The sequence below is a fragment of the Cupressus sempervirens genome, chromosome 9, assembly GCF_028749045.1.
Source record: "Cupressus sempervirens isolate cs-2001-9-10 chromosome 9, ASM2874904v1, whole genome shotgun sequence".
NCBI classification, from domain to species: Eukaryota; Viridiplantae; Streptophyta; class Pinopsida; order Cupressales; family Cupressaceae; genus Cupressus; species Cupressus sempervirens.
Window position 1 is genome coordinate 88109227 of NC_143126.1, and position 19433 is coordinate 88128659.

The window sequence follows — 19433 nt, forward strand, 5'->3', positions numbered from 1 at the left end:
TTATTTCTTAGCTTTTGTTTGGTTCCAAACCTATTCCTAAGGCTTTAAAACATGAAATATTTATACCCAAAGGGTATGGGTATGGGTATGGGTTGGGGGTCCTTTCCAACCCCTAAGCCCCTATTATTGACTTTTGAGGTCACTCAAAAAGTCTATTTTTGCCTTTGTGTAAAAATTGCAAGTGGTTAACATGAGTTGCCTCACCCCACCTCCACTTAGTGGTTAACCATAGTATGGGTTGAGTTAGGAACTTCTATATTTGTAGGTGGGTGGGAGAAGTTATTGCCCTTTTGGTGGTTGAGTTTGAGTCTTATTTAGAGGTCCTTCTTGGAGTAGTTTAGGTTGTTACCCAATCTCTACTTTAAGAGAGGAGTCTTAGAAGATTGAAGGAAGGAAGGGAAAAGCTCTACTCAAAATTGTTCATTTGCCATTACCTCTTTGTGAAGGTAGGAGTTCTTCATCTTCCTTGTTCAGATTTTCATGCTTATGCTACTTATTGTTGTTTGGATGCTTGTATGTATGTTGGGTATGTTGGGAGGGATTGAAAACCATGTTCTTGAATGCTTTTCTTTCTTGTTTATGTTTGAATTTTGAAGTTTTCCTGTACGGGTGTTTTGGTATTACTCACCCTTGGATAGGGCATAAGTGACCAATTTTGGGAAAGGTCCTTTTAGTTGGACTCCAATAGTGTAGAGTCTCTTCTCAGGACGAGAAGAGGGAGAGAGGGTAGGGTGTTATGGGCCCCTACCTGTCAGCACAAACCATGTATGAGTTTTGGCATGTAAGAATGGAAGAACGAAAGTTCTTGATTTATAGCCTCGATTGGGCACCTGGTTTGGTTTTGTGTCTGACATCTCCTGTTGGAAAAATCCACCTTTCCCTAGTTTTGATTCATTGTGAATCCTGTTGTGAAAACTTAGTATGAATATGCATGTTTGATTTTGCCTCTTGGTTATGCTTGGTTTTCACCTGATCAGATTATGTTCCCTCCACGATCTTAGCATTGTATTGCAGAAAATGATATGGATCCCTTGATAAGGGTCATGAAGAAAATTCGATTAAATTTTTGTAATTTTGGGATTGAAATCCTATGTAAATTGTATTTATCACTTTGTTGTAATGGCAATGACATTGAGTTTTCTTCTTGGTTCTTTCCCGACTGAGCCTTTGAATCAGGTTTGCCAATAAAATGGTGATTGAGTAATATTGTTTATCATGAGATTTAATCGTAATTTTCAGTTATATGAATGCACATAAAAAATAGGATGGAAATGATGTTGATTTAATTAGGAAAAAATTTGAGTTTCTTTATATGTTGAAAACAAAAAAAATCATATTATGAATGAAAATTCAATTTCGTGATTATTGGAATTAAATCAATTCTTGCATTGTGGCTTAAATGGATAACCAAACCTCTTGGCTTATTTAGTTTGCAAGTAGTCCTATTAGATTTACTTTCAAAAAAAAAAAAAATCCCCTCTTGGATAGTAATTCAATTTCAAAATCTATTCTTAGAAAGAAAAAAAATAAGAAAAAAAAAAAAAAGTGCCAAGAGAGCAAAAACTCTTTGGTTTTTGTATGGGGAGCAATTTAAATTCTCCCCTTCAGACAGAGAATCTAAAGAGAATCTTTATTATCCATATAAATAAATATATATAAATCTCTTTTCAAAACAAATTAAACAAATAAATTTATATGAAAACTTATCCTAATATCCTTCTACCGACTTTGCTTTATGCATTTAACCCCCCCTTATTTTAGCGTCAGCCTTTGGGTGTTGTGTTTGGTAAGGTTTGTAGCTAAGTCAATGTGTCTATTCTAAGGTGACATCACCCTGTACCTTCCCATCTTCCTTGCAAGTAATAAATCTCCTTACAGGATACGCCAGGTTTTGCCTTGGATGGAGATTGCTTTGTTTCAACTTTTTTTTGCCACCCTTGTTTTCTTTGGTTAGCACATGCTTTTTGGTATGGGGGTCTTGGGAAGCGCTTTGAAGCGCTGACATACTTGAAGTAGGAGTATTAATGGTGTTTGGTTGGCATCAAATTTGATGGCAGGGAGATGTCGTTTGAGAGGTTACTTGGTTATGTTTTAACTTTGCAATTGTTATTCTTCCTTTGGTCATAAAGGTAGGCGCTCCATTTTGGGGAATATGTATTGTCAGTTGTGGGTGGTGAGTGATGTTAGAGTATGGGGGTTAGTGTAGGATGGGTTAGAAAGTAAGTTAGTATTTGGTCTTAGCATAGTGTGTTAGATATTTATTTTAGTGTAGTTAGTATATGTTTTAGTTGTTAGTTTTAAATTTAAATTAGTTTTTAGTTTAGTATTAATTAGTTATTTTTATATTGTTAATAGTATTGTTAGTGAAGAAAGGTTAGTTTATGTTAGTAATTGGTTTAATTTATTAAAGTTATTTGTTATAAATTTTTAATATATTTAGTCAAGATTGTTTTAGTTAATATTTACTTTTAAGTTAGTTTTAATATTAGGTTTATTAATATTATTAAAGTGTATTTAGAATATGGCTTGTTTGATCATTTGTAACAATAAAAAGTTATAACTTAATATTAATTGTAAATCTAAGTTTAATTTATATTATGATTTTATTAGGAATATGAATTTTTTTGTTAAAAAAAAATATCATCATGGTTTTTAAATAAAATTGTGATTTGTATAAAGTAAAATAAAATATATTTATGAGTACATTAGATGCGACTTTTATCTTAATTAGTTCTTGATTTAACTTTTCAATTTAATAAGACCCGTATTCATTTAAATGGTTATTCCATAATTTTAACGATAATGTTGTATAAGAAATGAAATAACGAAACAAATGTCGATATCATTTTTATAATGAAAGTTAAAAATCTTAACGATGTATTCGTCCACAAGAGTTTATAAACTTAAGACGCAATATAGAGAACCTTTACTTAAACTGTGATCACAACCATATCCAACTTAGAGCATTTTAATTATTAATTTAAAAGAAGAAGAAAATTTGTGTTTTTGCCTTGTAGTTTGGGCATGACATAAAATTCAAAATACATGTTGTTGCAAATATCATGTCAAGTTTTCTATGCACCATGAACTATCGTGCTTCATCTGTTCTACTTTGCATAGTAAAGAAATGTTGGAGAATTGTGGTGCTAGTGGGCTTCCAAAATCATCAAGAGACTTGCTAGATCAATTTTTATGTCGTAGAGTTGATGGTTGCTTTTTTTTATAGAAATGCTTGCTTAACTAAGAAGTGTTTAGAATATGGTGGCTTATCGAAGTTTGACACGTGTTTCCATGAGGGGTCCAAACAAGATCTTGGAAAGACAATAGTAAAAAAGAAGGTATATGAAATGGTGAAATAAACATTGAAGGGTGGGGTGAGGGCTCTAGATGTGAATTGGTTGCAAAAGAAATCAATGTGGCTAGTTTTATTTCAGATTTCAAGACAAATCTTTTCTACAAGCATGCAAGACATAGTTATAGGTCTCAGTGGTTGGATCAACAATTTAGAATGTGTAAGGAGACTTTTTCCATTGGCACTATTATATTAGTTGTTGACTTTGCTGGGAACTACACATTGCAACCTCAAAATGAGACACAATCTCAATATTACAACTCTATTTAGATTGCTATTTTCATCCACATAACATATAGAAATGCCCCTGATAGTGTAGAATATAATCAGAAGATTACTAGAGAGTATTATTTTTATATGAGTGATGGTAGATCTCACTCTCATGAGTTTATGCAACATTGTTTTGAGAATTATTTTTATTTCTTAGAGGAGCATCCAATTGCTATGGATAGACATATCATTTGGTCAGATAATTGTAGAGGTCAATTCAAGAATGCTCACATGTTGTATTGGTTGTGTAAGATGCACGTAGGGAGGGGGGTGCCTCATATTTGGAGTTTTTTTGAGTCTAGCCATGGGAAAGGGGAACATGATGGAGTAGGGGCATGTGTGAAGAGAGCTCTAGTTAAGGAGCAATTGAAGATTTCAGGAGCCGAGCTTCTTAATGCTCGTAGCATTGTTGGTTGGTGTAGTTTAGCGTTATCATAGGGGGGGACTCTTGATTCAGTGGTACATAGGTTCTTTTGGTTGGTTGAGGAAGAGTCCATAGGTGATAGATCAGATTTTGCTACAGTGAGAGACTCATCAAAAATGCATTCATTTTGAAGCTCTAATTCTAGTATATGGACCATTTGGACGCAATAGCTAGCTTACTTTTGTCCTAGTTATTTTTAGTGTGATTGGGATCACTGTGAGTCTAGTGAGTGGGTGGACACATGGGTTCCACATTATCTTACTCCATTGTCTATCTCACCCTCTATCAAAAATTATGACATGGAAAGTTCACTTGAGCATAACCATCTATCAAATCTTCTTCATCTAGGACATGTCTTTGCATTGGTTGCACCATAGGCGAATGATGAAAAATCTAATTATTGGTTAGCACGTTGTGTAAGAGGTAAACAAAAGCTTGCACAACTGATCATAGATGATGATGGATTCACATATCCTATTGGTTCAGTGGTTGTTTCCGGAACATGGCTGCAGACATACATGCTTAGAAGGAATGGAATTCCTGCATTCAAAGACTATCAAAAGCACAAAATAATTCTCATATATTCACATCTTATTATAGCAACAAATGTAAAGTTGTTGATGTTAGATTGTGCTGACTTATCAGAAAAGTACTGTAGATACTTCATAAATTCTTTTGGGCTGACATGTAATTATTAATGATAACCCTAAAGTGGTAAAAATACTTGTATAAAAGAGCTTAGGGTTAGGGATTGTTTCATAGTGTGATGCAAAATTCGTACTTATGGTGGTATTGAGTTGTAAGGGATTACGTATTATAATCAAGTTATAATCACTCGATCATAATAATATTGGACTTGTTGTTTGATGGACGTAGCCCAGGGATTGGGTGAACCACGTTAAATCTTGGTGTCTTGTGTTCTTTTCTATGTGATCTATTATTTTATGTTATTAGTTATTTTTGCATGTAATTGTTATTTATGTCTGTGGTTTAATCCTAATAGTTAAAGCATCAAGGAAGACCAAAAGTAAAAGAACTTTTTACTATTACTAATGCTAATCATGAAGCCCTGTTGGAGATCCTAAAATAGAGAGAGGACCCTACTGGAACACTCGACTAGGTATATTTTCTTCTTATGTTATTTTCTCCATAATGATTTACTGAACCGATGATTATCTTGTTTAATACAATAAGTTACTAATATTTTTTATGATATTGGAATGCAGGTACATCATGAAGAGTAGCCATGCATGAAGATAAAAAGCTAAATAAGAAGCAAAATGAAGAAAAATCTATTCTATTTTTTACACTACTAATTTTGACACAACGATTTTTGGTAGTTGTGTATTGACGTAATAATGATGAAACACTTGATATATTATAAATGTAAACTTGTTGATTTAATGTAAGAAACAAAGATGATTTTAATTAATGCAATTTATGTGGTGGGACCTAAAAAACGATGATTTTAATACATATTAACACCCAACTTGCATTGTGCCAAATGCCAAAAACTTGAGAGAGGTAAAAAATAATGTTTTTTCTTTTAATACTAACCCTAGTGACACCCTTGTTCCAACCACGGAGATCCTCCCTCATCCATGGCCACCTCGTACCGAGGAGTCTCCAAGGTGCTCTAAGTGCATTTCAAGGTCGATCTTCCGAGGGTCATAACTTGGAGCTCATGAGGGCTATTGATGAAACATCAAATTCTACAGGATGGTCACGTCGAGGCCTAAAATAAACTATCTCATTTTTGAGATATCACATTTCGTTTAGATTCGGCATAGCAATCTCGCTCGATGCCAAAACTCGTAGTGTGCCTCAGTTCATAGGTGCACCACAATGTAACTTTGAAACCATTGGTCTTGGCAATGAATCATCAGTGCCATTAGCTCCAAATAGATGGGTGAACCCTCATGACACCCCTTGTTCTAGCTGTGGAGACCATCCATCATCCACAACCACCCCATACTGAGGAGTCTCCAAGGTGCTCTAATTGTGTTTCGAGGTCAATCTTTCGAGGGTCGTAAGTCAGAGCTCGTGAGGGATATTGATGAAATGTTGAATGCTATAGGACGGTGATGCCAAGGGCTAAAATAACCTATCTCATTTTCAAGAGATCACATTCCGTTTGGATTTGGCATAGCAATCTCGCTCGATGCCAAAACTCGCAGTATGCCTCAATTCATAGGTGCACCACAGTGTAACTTTGAAACCACTAATCTTGCCATCGAATCGTCAGTGCCATCAGATCCGAATGGGTGGGTGAACCCTAGTGACACCCTTGTTCTGGCCGTGGAGACCATCCATCATCCACGACCACCTCATATTGAGGAGTCTCTAAGGTGCTCTAAGTGCATTTCGAGGTTGATCTTCCGAGGTTCATAACTCAGAGTTCGTGAAGGCTATCAATGAACCATCAAATGTCATAGGATGGTGATGTCAAGGCCTAAAATAACCTATCTCATTTTCAAGAGATCACATTCCATTTGGATTCGACACAACGATCTTGCTCGATGCCAAAACTCACAGTGTGCCTCAATTCATAGGTGCACCACAACGTAACTTTGAAACCATTGATCTTGGCATTGAATCATTAGGGCCATTAGCTCTGAATCGGTGGGTGAACCCTAGTGACACCCTTGTTCTGGTCGTGGAGACCATCCATCATCTACAACCACCCTGTACCAAGGAGTCTCCAAGGTGCTCTAAGTGCATTTCGAGGTTGATCTTCTGAGGGTCATAACTTAGAGATCGTGAGGGCTATCGATAAAATGTTGATTGCTATAGGATAGTGATGTCGAGGCCTAAAATAACCTATCTCATTTTTAAGAGATCACATTCCATTTAGATTCAACATAGCAATCTCGCTCGATGCCAAAACTTGCAATGTGCCTTAGTTCATAGGTGCACCACAACGTAACTTTGAAACCATTGATCTTGGCATTGAATCGTTAGCGCCATTATCTTTGGATGGGCAGGTGAACCCTCATGACACCCTTTTCTAGTTGCGGGGACCTTCCATCATCCATGGCCACCCCATACTAAGGAATCTCCAAGGTGCTCTAAGTGCATTTCGAGGTTGATCTTCTGAGGGTTGTAACTCAGAGCTTGTGAGGGCTATCGATGAAACATCAAATGCTATAGGACGGTGATGTCAAAGCCTAAAATAACCTATCTCATTTTCAAGATATCATATTCCATTTGGATTCGGCACAATGATCTCACTCAATGCCAAAACTTGCAGTGTGCCTTAGTTTATAGGTGCACCACAGCATAACTTTGAAATCGCTGATCTTGACATTAAATTGTTAGTTCCATTAGCTCTCGATGGGCGGGCGAACCCCAGTGACACCCTTGTTCTAGCCACGGAGACCATCCATCGTCCATGGCCACCTCGTACCTCTAAGTGTGTTTTGAGGTCAATCTTCCGAGGGTTATAACTTGAAGCTCGTACGAGTTATTGATAACGCCTTACCAAGTTTGGTGAACTTATCTAATTAAGAATTTAAAGTTATAGCAAAAATTGCTCAAAATTGCAACTTTTGCAACTTTTTCTTGCAAAGTGAAAATGAGTGCAAAGAGTTAGTTAGGGTTTTGAGCATGACCATACAAGGTTGGAAACACCTATATAAGGTGTGAAATGATAACATGCATTAATGAAGCCAATTTTGTAAAGTGGATCAGTATGGGTTATCTGATTAATGTGAGAAATGTATAGATGTTATTCATATAGATATGGTATTGGGGAACCAAGTTCAAAAGGTTTGATCCAATCAAGTCTCTTAAGTTGGGATATTTTGAGGTTATGTTGAAATTGAAAAGTTGTAGTTTGGGGATAGTAACAAAGTGAAGGGCTAGTTATCAAAGATTATGAGTCTAGGAATGAGTTCATGGTTGGGAATAGAATCCATGGTTGAGGAGTGGAGTCCTTAAGTGTGTTGAGATTAGATTTGAAGCCAAGAGTTAGTTTCAAGGTTGAAGGTGGAGTTTAAAATCAAATTTGGGGTTATGTGAACCTTGTATAGGAGGTTAACAAGTGTGTTTATGTCATGATAGCACTTCAAATTAAACATTGCATCCAAATTTGGTAATAAAAGTTGTTAAAATGTTATTAATACATTATTGCATTTGAATCAAATATAACAAACATGATCAAAATTATGATATTACATAAACATGAACAATACACATGATCCATGATAAATTAAACAATACTAGATACTAAATTAATATGTATATCATTGTGCACATAAATGACAAAAATACATATCAAAATACATGTATCCATAGACAAATTACACAAATATATATATCAAAGTTCATGTATCCATAGATAAATTACACAAATATATATATCAAAATACATAGATCCATATACAAAATGTGGCTGATCATGCCATCGGAATGTGTATGATATCAATGTTTCTGTAAACAATGTGGCATATGCCATCTCAAAATGTCTCTTGACGCATCCTATGACAACTATACTATCCTAGGCTACTAGTCGATGATCAAAATGCAACCTCTTCGCTACACTAGGTGGATCAGATGCCTCCTACATAAACAAAAAAAGAAAACCCAAAGTTAGACTACTAAATTTATATGATTCTTTGTATCTAACACTGAATTACTCAAATGCATAATGATTTTTTTTTAATGATCTTTTATACCATTAAACTTTCATAATAAATACCTCTCTCATCGACCTCTTGCACTAGTCAGGAGTCCTCTTGTATGCCCTTAGCAATGCTTGTACCTCGCTGATTGTGGCCTGAATAGGTTCAAATATGTTTGTTAGATGATTTAACAACTTAAACTATAACATTATAATTCATATCATGCTAAATTTATAACATATTTAATCAAGAATTCAAACTACAACTTACTAGTGTAAGTTCCTCCTTAGGATATAGTGGCTGCATCATCAAAGATACAAAACTCTCCCGTCCAACCTCATGTGCACTAGGAGTTTCCTATGAGATACAAAATAGTGGTTGTTAATATCACAATAATCAGTTTTGAATTTATTTATGAAGATAAGGAAAATAAAAAATAAATGATACTTATACATACAGTGGGGCTCTTAGTGCGAATGGAAATTCTTGAGCATCTACAACGCGAAATCTGCATGGGCTCATTGCCAGTAGCTACGCCATGTACAATAAAGAATGTAATTAAATTTCATCACCACAAACATTTTAAAAGAATGCATCAATATTTAATCAAATAGAAAGCACCTAATTACCTTTCCTTTGTCAATGGGTCCTCCCTCATCCCCCGCACTTTGTCCCCCAAGGATAGGTGGTACCTGCAAGATAAAAGAAAGATTAGAAACCATATATGCTACAATATCAACTATAAAAAATAATGAGAACACAACATAATGTACCATTGATGTCTCAAGGCCAAATGAAATAATTGAGAGCATGTCATCATCAACCTGTCTCAGCTCCTCCTCAGTCATCAACTAAACATGAATGAAGATCACATACATTTATAAGTTAGTATGGCTTAAAAATTAAAACTATTCTATTACAAAAATTAACTTTAAATTGCATATGTCATAACAAAAAAATGTATACACGTACTGACGTAGGAGTCCATGCCTCTGCATGCCCCTCCTCTCTTGCATCAAGGTTTGTAGCCTCTACACGTGCATCTAGTGTATCCTCGTCTAATACAAACTGATACTTAGGAAGATCACCTATGGGACCAAGATAATTATTCTTGCATGTAATGCAAGTATGAGGCACACAAACATGTGATGAGCTAGCCGATGATGAACTCATGCCAACATCATCAACAAGGGGAGGCAGGACTGACCTAGCCTGAGATAACAATAGGCTACTCAGTTTATGGATGGCTCTAATGGTCTAAGAACTAGCCTTTGTGATAATATCAAGATTCTGCACTCGAGGAGGGGGGAAAACACCAGTAAGGGGGACAAAAGTGCTAGCTTTCTTCCACTAGGAAGAGGGTCTATCCTAAGGAGCTCCTAGTCCTACACCCATGTTGGGCTTCATGCACCAATAGTTCACCTTGAGTCTCAACACAAATTCTACATACAATTTTCTAAGGAAATAAAATGGCACCTCTAAATTGCTATGTGGAGGGATGTCAAAAACCATCCACCAATGATCCCAAAAGTTTGCACATATGGCATCATTTGTGCACCACTTAATCGATAGTTTGGGCTTTTTGTAGTTGACTGGTAAACTGGTTTTTGGGTTCCCAAAAAGGGCAACCAAATCATCTTTACTTATATTGAGGGCCACATCCTCATCATAGTTCAACCCATCATCAAACATCTCATGCATTTCGTCACGCCAACGAAGAGCAACATTTTGTTCCTCGATAAGTGTTTCAATGTTATCCACTATGGTGTTTAACGTGGATAACATAGGAGCCAATGTAGGTACAATATTATATGTTGTTCGCAAAACCCTCAATTTGGTGAGATTTTCAAATATCAAATCCTTGATTCAAGGAGGGTTTTGAGCGAGTAAAGGATCATTTGGTGGACGCTTTTGCGGGGGCACTAGATCATTTGGTGGCAGGTTACGAGGAACACTATTCTTTGCCTTAGTATCATCATTTTGGTCAGCTATACTTATTAATTCACAAAACATAATTTATATTAAAAAAATCTTAATTTTAACAAATTCTATAAAAAAACCTAAATTCTAACAAATTCAACTAAAACTAACAAATTTATAATAAAATTTGATAAATTTATACTAAAATTGATTAAAAACATTAAAAAAACCTATTATTGCGTATCCAATTACAAAACGGATATCTGAGCTCGCAAAACACTATATCACTGTCAAAACAACAATCCTCAAGTTGTGTTTTTTTAATAAAAATAACAGTACAGTTATTGGGTATCCGATTTGATATCGGACACTTGATATTATCGAATATCTGATATCGGATATTCGATAATATCGGGTATCCGATATATCGGATACTTGATAAGGGTTGGGGGCCTACTTTCCAGGTTTGGTATCAGGATGGATGGAAAAAAGTCAAAGCAGATTTTGAAATGCTTTTAGACGTTTTCAAACTCTATTTTTTTCACATCGCCACTTTTTGGCACACCATGATCCTGTACATACCCTCTAAAGATATATATATTTAGACCCTATAAGTATCTCATTATTTTTGGTATGATGAAATATAGAGAAAATTTTCACTATAACATCATACGATGAAATGCTCCTACTATGTGTAATATAATGCAGGAAATCCCTTATGGTATAATGAAACATTGAATGATATGCAATGAAATGTATAGTTTCTTATTTTGTACAATAAGATGTTATGAATGGGTGCAATGAAACACCTTAACTTTGTTTCCTCATATGATATAGAAAGTTTCATGGTACGATGGACAATATGTTTCCAAAATTATAGGCAACAAAGTACAAAATGGAGCAAAAAAATTGTTATAGAAAAATGATAAGCAAAGTAGATACAAACTATGAAATAAGTATATATGAGTAATGCCATTAAGCTAAATGAGTTATGAGTCCTATCTACCAAGGTACTCTAAAAGCAAAATGACATTATGACTTTACAATGCAATGATGGATCCCTTGAGCTAGGGCACATCCCTTCTTTTATAGTTTTTCAGAGGCAATAAGTGACTATGATGCAAAATGTAAGAAGGGTTGAGATTATCCGTCCCATATTCCACGTGAGTTCACTTTATAGGTCAAAAATGTTTCTTTTGACTTTATAACAATTTAATGTTTTTTGCCTTTTTGTCTTTTTAATATTTTTTTTATAATTATGTGTGCACATGTTAATGGGTTCACTTTATTAAAAGGTGTAATGAATTTTAATAAAGTAACTCAGTTAACTCTTTGCAAATAAACCTTTACGACTTAGTGTTTGATAATTTGATGTTTGATTAATTGCACAGTTTGATGGATGCATAATTAGGTCGAGTATAGTGTTTAGGTTGATTAATTGAGAATACGTTCTCTTAGTTTGCTAGACTATTTTTAGGTGATTAGGTTTTCCATTCTTTGAGTCTATGGACAATCTACACTTTAAGTCAAAGAAAACTTTACAATTTGAATAATTTGATGTGAATCGATGATCTATCCTTTAATTCAGAGTTGATCCCAAACTTGATCAAATAAAGATCAACTATATTAACTCTAAGCTTGATTGGATGAAAATCAATAGGGTAACTTTATTAGGATTTGATTTTGAACTTGATTGAACACAAATCATGTATATCAACTCCAAGCTTGATTGGACAAAAATCAACCTTTTTGCCATTTGGTCTTTATTTTTTCATAATTATATGTGCACATGTGAATGGGTTCACTTTATTAAAAGGTTTGATGACTTATAATAAAGTAACTTAGTTAACTCCTTGCAAATAAGCCTTTAGGATTTAGGGTTTGAGATTTGATTAACTAAGCAATTTGATGGATGCATAATTAGGTTGAGTCTAACATTTAGGTTAATTAATTGAGATTAGGGTATCTTAGTTTGCTATACCATTTTAGGTAATTACATGTATATGTAGGTATGTATGCACATACATGTGCATATATCACTCAAGAACATATGTGTGTTCATATCTACTTATGAGTGCAAGCCTCTCATGTCAAAATAAAGTTATTTTTTAATATTTAAATACTCTAAAAAATAACTCTTTCGTTGCAAAATTAAGTTCTATAATTAATTCCTAAAATTTATATGAGTAAAATAAAATCAACAAATTTCATGATAGAAATGAGCAAACTAGTACAAACTAGCAATTAAACACTTTTGTACTTCCAACAATATTTTAATAAATTTATTTTTAAATATAATTTAATATGAATAAATTAAATTATAATTAATTTTTCAGTTTAGTTAAAATAAATTTTTTATTTTATTTTATCAGTAAACAACTTAAAGTCTTTTATATTTATTTAAAAAAATTGTAATTATTTTGACCTCGTTCAAATGCATGCATTAGGAGAAAAAGAATGGGAAGAAAACCCTAGCATAGCTCAAAACTTTCATATTATGTTTATAATAAAATACAATCATCTTTGTCTTTTGACAAAAGGTCTTTAAGAGGGCATAACCCTTTACATTTCCTCATTATAAATTTTACATACATTCTTAGGAAGACATACATTTCTTTTAACAAATATTTTAAATAGAATAAAAAATATTATTTATTTATATTTAATTTATCATATATAAATAAAATGACCATTTAAAAAAAATTCACATAAAAAATTTATTATGAAAAATTAATAAGAAGATAACATGAAAAAAACAAAACTAATAATAAAAATAAGACAATAATAAATTAAAATAATTTTAAATCTAAAAATTAAATCAATTAAAAAAAAATGCTATTTTCTAAAAATCAATGAGAAAATAAGAAAATATAAACTATAAAAGAAAACTTTGGGAGAAGAGGGCTACTATATTTCAAAGTAAAGTACCCACTTAAAGTCTATCAATTTAATTACTATATTTTATATATACGACTTTTCCATCTTATACCATAAAATCTTGTTTAATTGCTTAATTTTTTTAGCTTAATCCTTACCCAACTTGCTTTTCATTTCATTTTACATACCAAGTTTGCTAAACTCATGTTTTGGGCCTTAAACTATTAGTCGAATTTAAAGTTCATTGCAATTCCTTTTATCATTTTGTTTTCTATTCAAAAATCACAATTTAACATGTATTCACATGTGAGAACCTTGTCCCTTTAAATTATATTTTGACTACAAAATTATTAGCCTTTGATTGAAATACTCTCACTCCATTTTTTTTCTCCTATTAATTTAATTAAATTAATTATTATCTAGTATTAATTCTTTTTTTTTCTTATTTATTTAGGTTCAAACTTATAAGTATAAAATAATAAGATATGTCATACATTATTTAAATATTTTTTTATTTATTTAACTTAAAAATATTTCTATTTATTTAACTTAATTAACTATTATCTCACTGTATTGTTAAATCTTATTTTTTAACTAATTTATTTAAATTAATTAATTATTATTTTGCAAAAAGAGGGGTAAAAATTTATTAAGACAGAAAGAAATACAACAAGGAGAGCTCAACAAGGAGCTCGATCCTGAGCAACAAGATCATCAAATTCTTGCACCATCTCAAAGGACAGTTGCCTCCTATCCCTAATATTTCAACCCAGATCATGACTAGATGCCCATTTGGCTAAACAATCAATAGTTCTATTCCATCCACGAGGAATATACGTGAACCTAATGAACTGAAAAGAGGAAGAGAAGAAAAGAATCTGCTTAAAAATAGTGGCCAGCTGCCAACTAACATCCTCAAGCTCTTGTGAAGAAAGCATGTTCACCACCACCTGGGAATCAGACTCACAAATAATCTTACTCCATCCCCGCAAGCAACACTGTTCCACAGCATATAAAATAGCCTGAGCTTCCATGAGATTGTTAGTATAATCACCCTTATGAACTGAGAAGAAAAAATTAACATCCCCAAAACTACAACGAGCCACTCCACCAATACCAGCTGGACCAGGATTCCCACGGGAAGAACCATCAGTGTTAATTTTCAGAACTCCACAGGGAGGAGGAGTCTAGTGCCCATCCCAGTTAACCCGACCCTTCCTCTGATGGTGAAGCTTCTTGGACATAGAAGGAAACCTATGAGCTGCAACCCCATCCTACAGATGAAAATTGAGGAGATTACAGATAGCAAGATCAACTGGATCCATACCCCCATCAAGCTCACACTTCACAAGAATAGTTTCCTGAAGAGAATGTGATATTTTCCACCAAAGATGCAAAACACCAAGCCGAACATCTTGGAATATGCGACGATTCCTCTCCAACCAAATATGCCAAAGCATGAAAGATGGGCCAACAATCCAAGCAGCATGGAGAAAAGAAGACTTGGAGGGAGCAGTACCCAGGCGGGCCCAAAACTCAGGCAAAGAGGAAGCATGCCGACAAGAGAAACCCCAAGCGCTCCACCAAAGGTGCCATATCTGAGTAGAATAGGAGCAATGGAAGAACAGATGGGAGATAGACTCCTCTCCATTACCACACAAAACACAATAAGAGGGGCCCTGAAATCCACGTTTACAAAGATTATCCCAGGTAAGACAACGGTTGTGAGCCACTAGCCACATGAAAAAATTGCACTTGGACCAAGAAACTTTATTCCAAACTTGCTTCCACCAAGGGACCTCAACATCCCCAAAAATTGTCTAGTTATCTCCTGATACCCAACAGAGACATGATATTTACCAGACAAGGTACCGCCCCAAGCCAAAACATCTAGACCAAGCAAAGAAGAACACTCTCTAGAGGCCAGAATTTGAGAAAGCTCCTGACGATCCATGTCTGTAACTCCAGGAGGCCAATCAGAAGAATGCTTCCATCTGTAACCAACAACAGGTCCCAATTGATAAGGAGTCTTGTAATGAGCCACTTTATCCCATCCAGCGGCAAGAAAAGAGTCACAAAGAGGTTGAAGATGAGGGTATATGGATAAAATGGAAGGGAATCCATCCCAAGCATCAGACCAAAACAAAGCCTGAGAACCTCCTTTACATATCCAAAACAGACCCCTCTTTACCAACATCGCACCTATCTTCAAAGTATGCCAAACCATTGAGCCACAGCCTTCAAGAGGAAGTGCAGAAACAGAGCAAGGATTAGCACCATGAAAATATTTATGAGTGATAATACGAGCCCAAAGTTGATGTTGTCCAGAGCACCATCGCCAATAAAGTTTAGCAGCCAAAGCTTGACTACTCAATAGAGCAGATCGAAGACCAAGACCACCCTCCTTTTTAGGCCTACAAACAGTTGCCCAATTAACCAGACTCCATTTAGTACTATGCAAATTACCACTCCAAAGGAATTGTCGAGAAAGAGCATCAAACTCCTTGAGAAAGTAAATAGGTGCATCGTGAACCATGCTTCAATAAGTAGGAAGAGCTTGGATAACAGCTTGAAGAAGAGTAACTCGGGCAGCAGTAGAAAGCCATCTATGAGTCCAATGATTTACCTTATCCTGAAGCTTGGTAATCAAATTTTGCCAGAAGAGACGTGGCTTCCTGGAAACAACAATAGGGATGCCAAGATAAGTCAAAGGAAGTGATCCTATTTGAAACCTTAGGATACCAACAATCCTGTGCTGAATAGAATCAGGAGTGTTAAAAAAGTAAATGGAAGATTTGTGCTCATTAACTTTCTGGCCTGAAGCTGCCAAATAAACGTCCAAAGCATGTCAAAAGGCTTCAGCTTCCTTGATTCTAGCAAGACCAACAAGAGCAGAATCATCAACAAATTGAAGATGGGAAAGAGAAGGTAAGCCATTACCCCACCTCCAGCCTTGAATAGAATTGTGGGACACCTGATGCTTAATGAATCTGCCCAAGCCTTCAGCCATGATGATGAATAGATATGGGGAGAGAGGGTCACCTTGGCGGAGGCCTCTAGAAGCACCAAATAGTTGAGAAGGTTGACCATTAATAAGAACTGAAAAAGAGGCAGAAGTAACACAACTCATAATCCAACTCACCCAGTTAGAGCTAAATCCAAAAGAAAGAAGAATACTCCTTAGGAAGGTCCATTTAACTCTATCGTAGGCCTTAGCCATATCCAGCTTAACAAACATGGCTCTCTCCCTGGAAGTAGCCATAGAGTGAATAGCCTCAGTAGCAATAACCACCCCATCCAAAATTTGTCTGCCAGCAATAAAACCACCTTATTCTTCTGAGATAATAATGGGAAGCCACCTTTTCAATCTCTCAGCAATCAACTTAGTAATAACTTTGTAAACCACATTACATAAGGCAATTGGTCTAAAACACTCCAATTGATTAGCACCCTCTCTCTTAGGAATTATTATTAGTTACTTATTGAAAATATTTTTAAAAATATTATTTAATTCTAGTTATAGATTATTTAAAATTTAATTTATTCATATAAGATTTAATTTAATTTATCTTCACTTTTAATTCTTGTATTTAATAATTTAATAATTTAAATTTATCTCTAGTTTTTTAATCTCTACTTCTAGTTCACATTTTGCTTCAACTTTATTTAACTTTTGATTTTAAAATAAATAGAAGCTTTAACTTTTAAATTAGTTTAGTTTTTCAAATTAAATAGTAATTTTTAGTTTAGATATTTGTGTGAGGAGTTGATATTTTTTAATATTTTATCATATTAATTTTTTACTATAAATTTTTCGGTGGAGATTTTTTGAAAATGGTGATTTTGTTCATATATTTAAAATAGGCTTTAAATTAATTTAGTTTTAAATTTTTTAATTATAAATATTTATATTAACAATAACATCAAAATAATTCAATATCGCATCAAGTAATATAAAAACATTAGTTTTAATACTAAATTATTTGTATTTTTTTAAAAATAAATGTTTAAAAATAAAATGAATACAATTTAACATTACTACATCATTTCTACTACCTAACTTTTTAAATGAAAAATATTTTAAATTCTAACATAACATATCATCAATACATCATTTTAATAAACCAATCAATACTACTACATCGTTTCTATCAACTAACTTTTTTATAAAAAGAAATTAAATAGTTAAATGTTTTTAAAATATTATCTAAAATCTTTTTAAGACCAATTCACATGATATTCTCTTAATGACTGTTTTTTAGAAATGAAAAACAAGTGCCATTTAGCTAGTATTTGCCTAATAGTTAATTATAGTTTAATATAAGATAACTTAATAAAAATTAGTTTAAACAATACTATATTTTATAATATAAACTTACTAAGCTTAAAAATTTGAAATTATATATTTATAGATATTATTTTATTTATAATATAGTTTTATAATATAGTGAAATAATTATTAATTAAATTAATTGAATGTTAATGTTTAAAGTAAAACAATTATTAAGTTTAAGGTTAATTTTGATATTATTTTAATAAAATTTAAAATACTTAAAATAATGTTAGAAATGTAAGTAATTAAAAGAATTAAAAGTGAAAATCACAAATACATTCTTTAATAAAAGAATTAAAAAAAATATAAATATATTTGTATGCAATAGTATGGATCGTTAATATTAATAATTTTTATAAATGATATGTTTCTATTAATGTGGGTAGTGCTCGTCAAATTCTTGTTTAAGATGTGAAATCTATTAGCCAACCATTGCTTAGATAAATGTTTTTGATCATTTTATAAGTTAAAAAATAAGTATGTTAATTTAGAATATTTTTAAAAAAAATTAGAAAAGAAAAAATACTGAATAGTAATTGCTGGAAATAAAAAGTTTTAATAATGAGTTAAGATAAAATCATTACAATAGTATGTAGCCTTTCGGCAAATACTAATAAGCTATATAAGAGAACTAACCTTTTTATAAAAAGAAATTAAGTAAATCTAAAATCTTTAAATCATGTTTTTCAATCTTTGATGGTGGGCTAAGTACTATTGTGATGCTTTTTAGATTTTATGCTTTAACTAGTGATTAAATTTTTTTGGTTTCTATGACTTAAAAATTAATTGATTTGAATTTTGTTTATCGAACTAATATGTTGCATAACATAGATGAATGATTGTTAACATTATAATTTTAAGAAATTATTTTTGTATGTTTTGATTTGTTGAATTCATTTGGCCCTCATATTGGCCGGGTGGATTGTAAAACAGATAATTTTTAAGAGTTAGATTCATTAATTTTAATATTTTTATGTAAATGATATGATTTAAATTTTATATATTTTAATATTGTATTTTTTTAATAATATACTATTTGTCATTCAATTAAAAATAATAAAATATATCTTTCATATACTATATAATAGTTTAAAAAATACTATTATATATTATTATTTTTATATTTTAATATCTTTATATTATGAAATGACATATATACAATAAAATACATATATTAATAATTATATTTATAAATAAAATTTAAATTTAAATTATAATTAATATAATTATAGAAAATTATAATATCTAATTTTTTTATTAATTAAAATATTTAATAAACTATAGTAAATTTATTAAATTAAAACTATATTTATATAAAAACTAAAAACAAGTACTAACGTGGCAATTGTCAATGTTGAAGTGATGTTCTAATACCATTGCTTAAGTGCAAATTTACCTAAGAATTTTTTTTATTAGAATAATAAAAAATAAACTAAACTAAAATAAAATAATGCAGACCGGATAACAAAAACTGAACAGCAGCTTCTTCTACAGCATGACTACAAATCCCACTGCATGCCTTACACACAAATTGATTCTTTTAGACAGACCACAATTTTCCCATACGTAAGGCTCAAAAAAATCGGCCTCCGCGGTTGAATCTCCACCTTGCGTTGCCCCGTCATTTAACTCCAC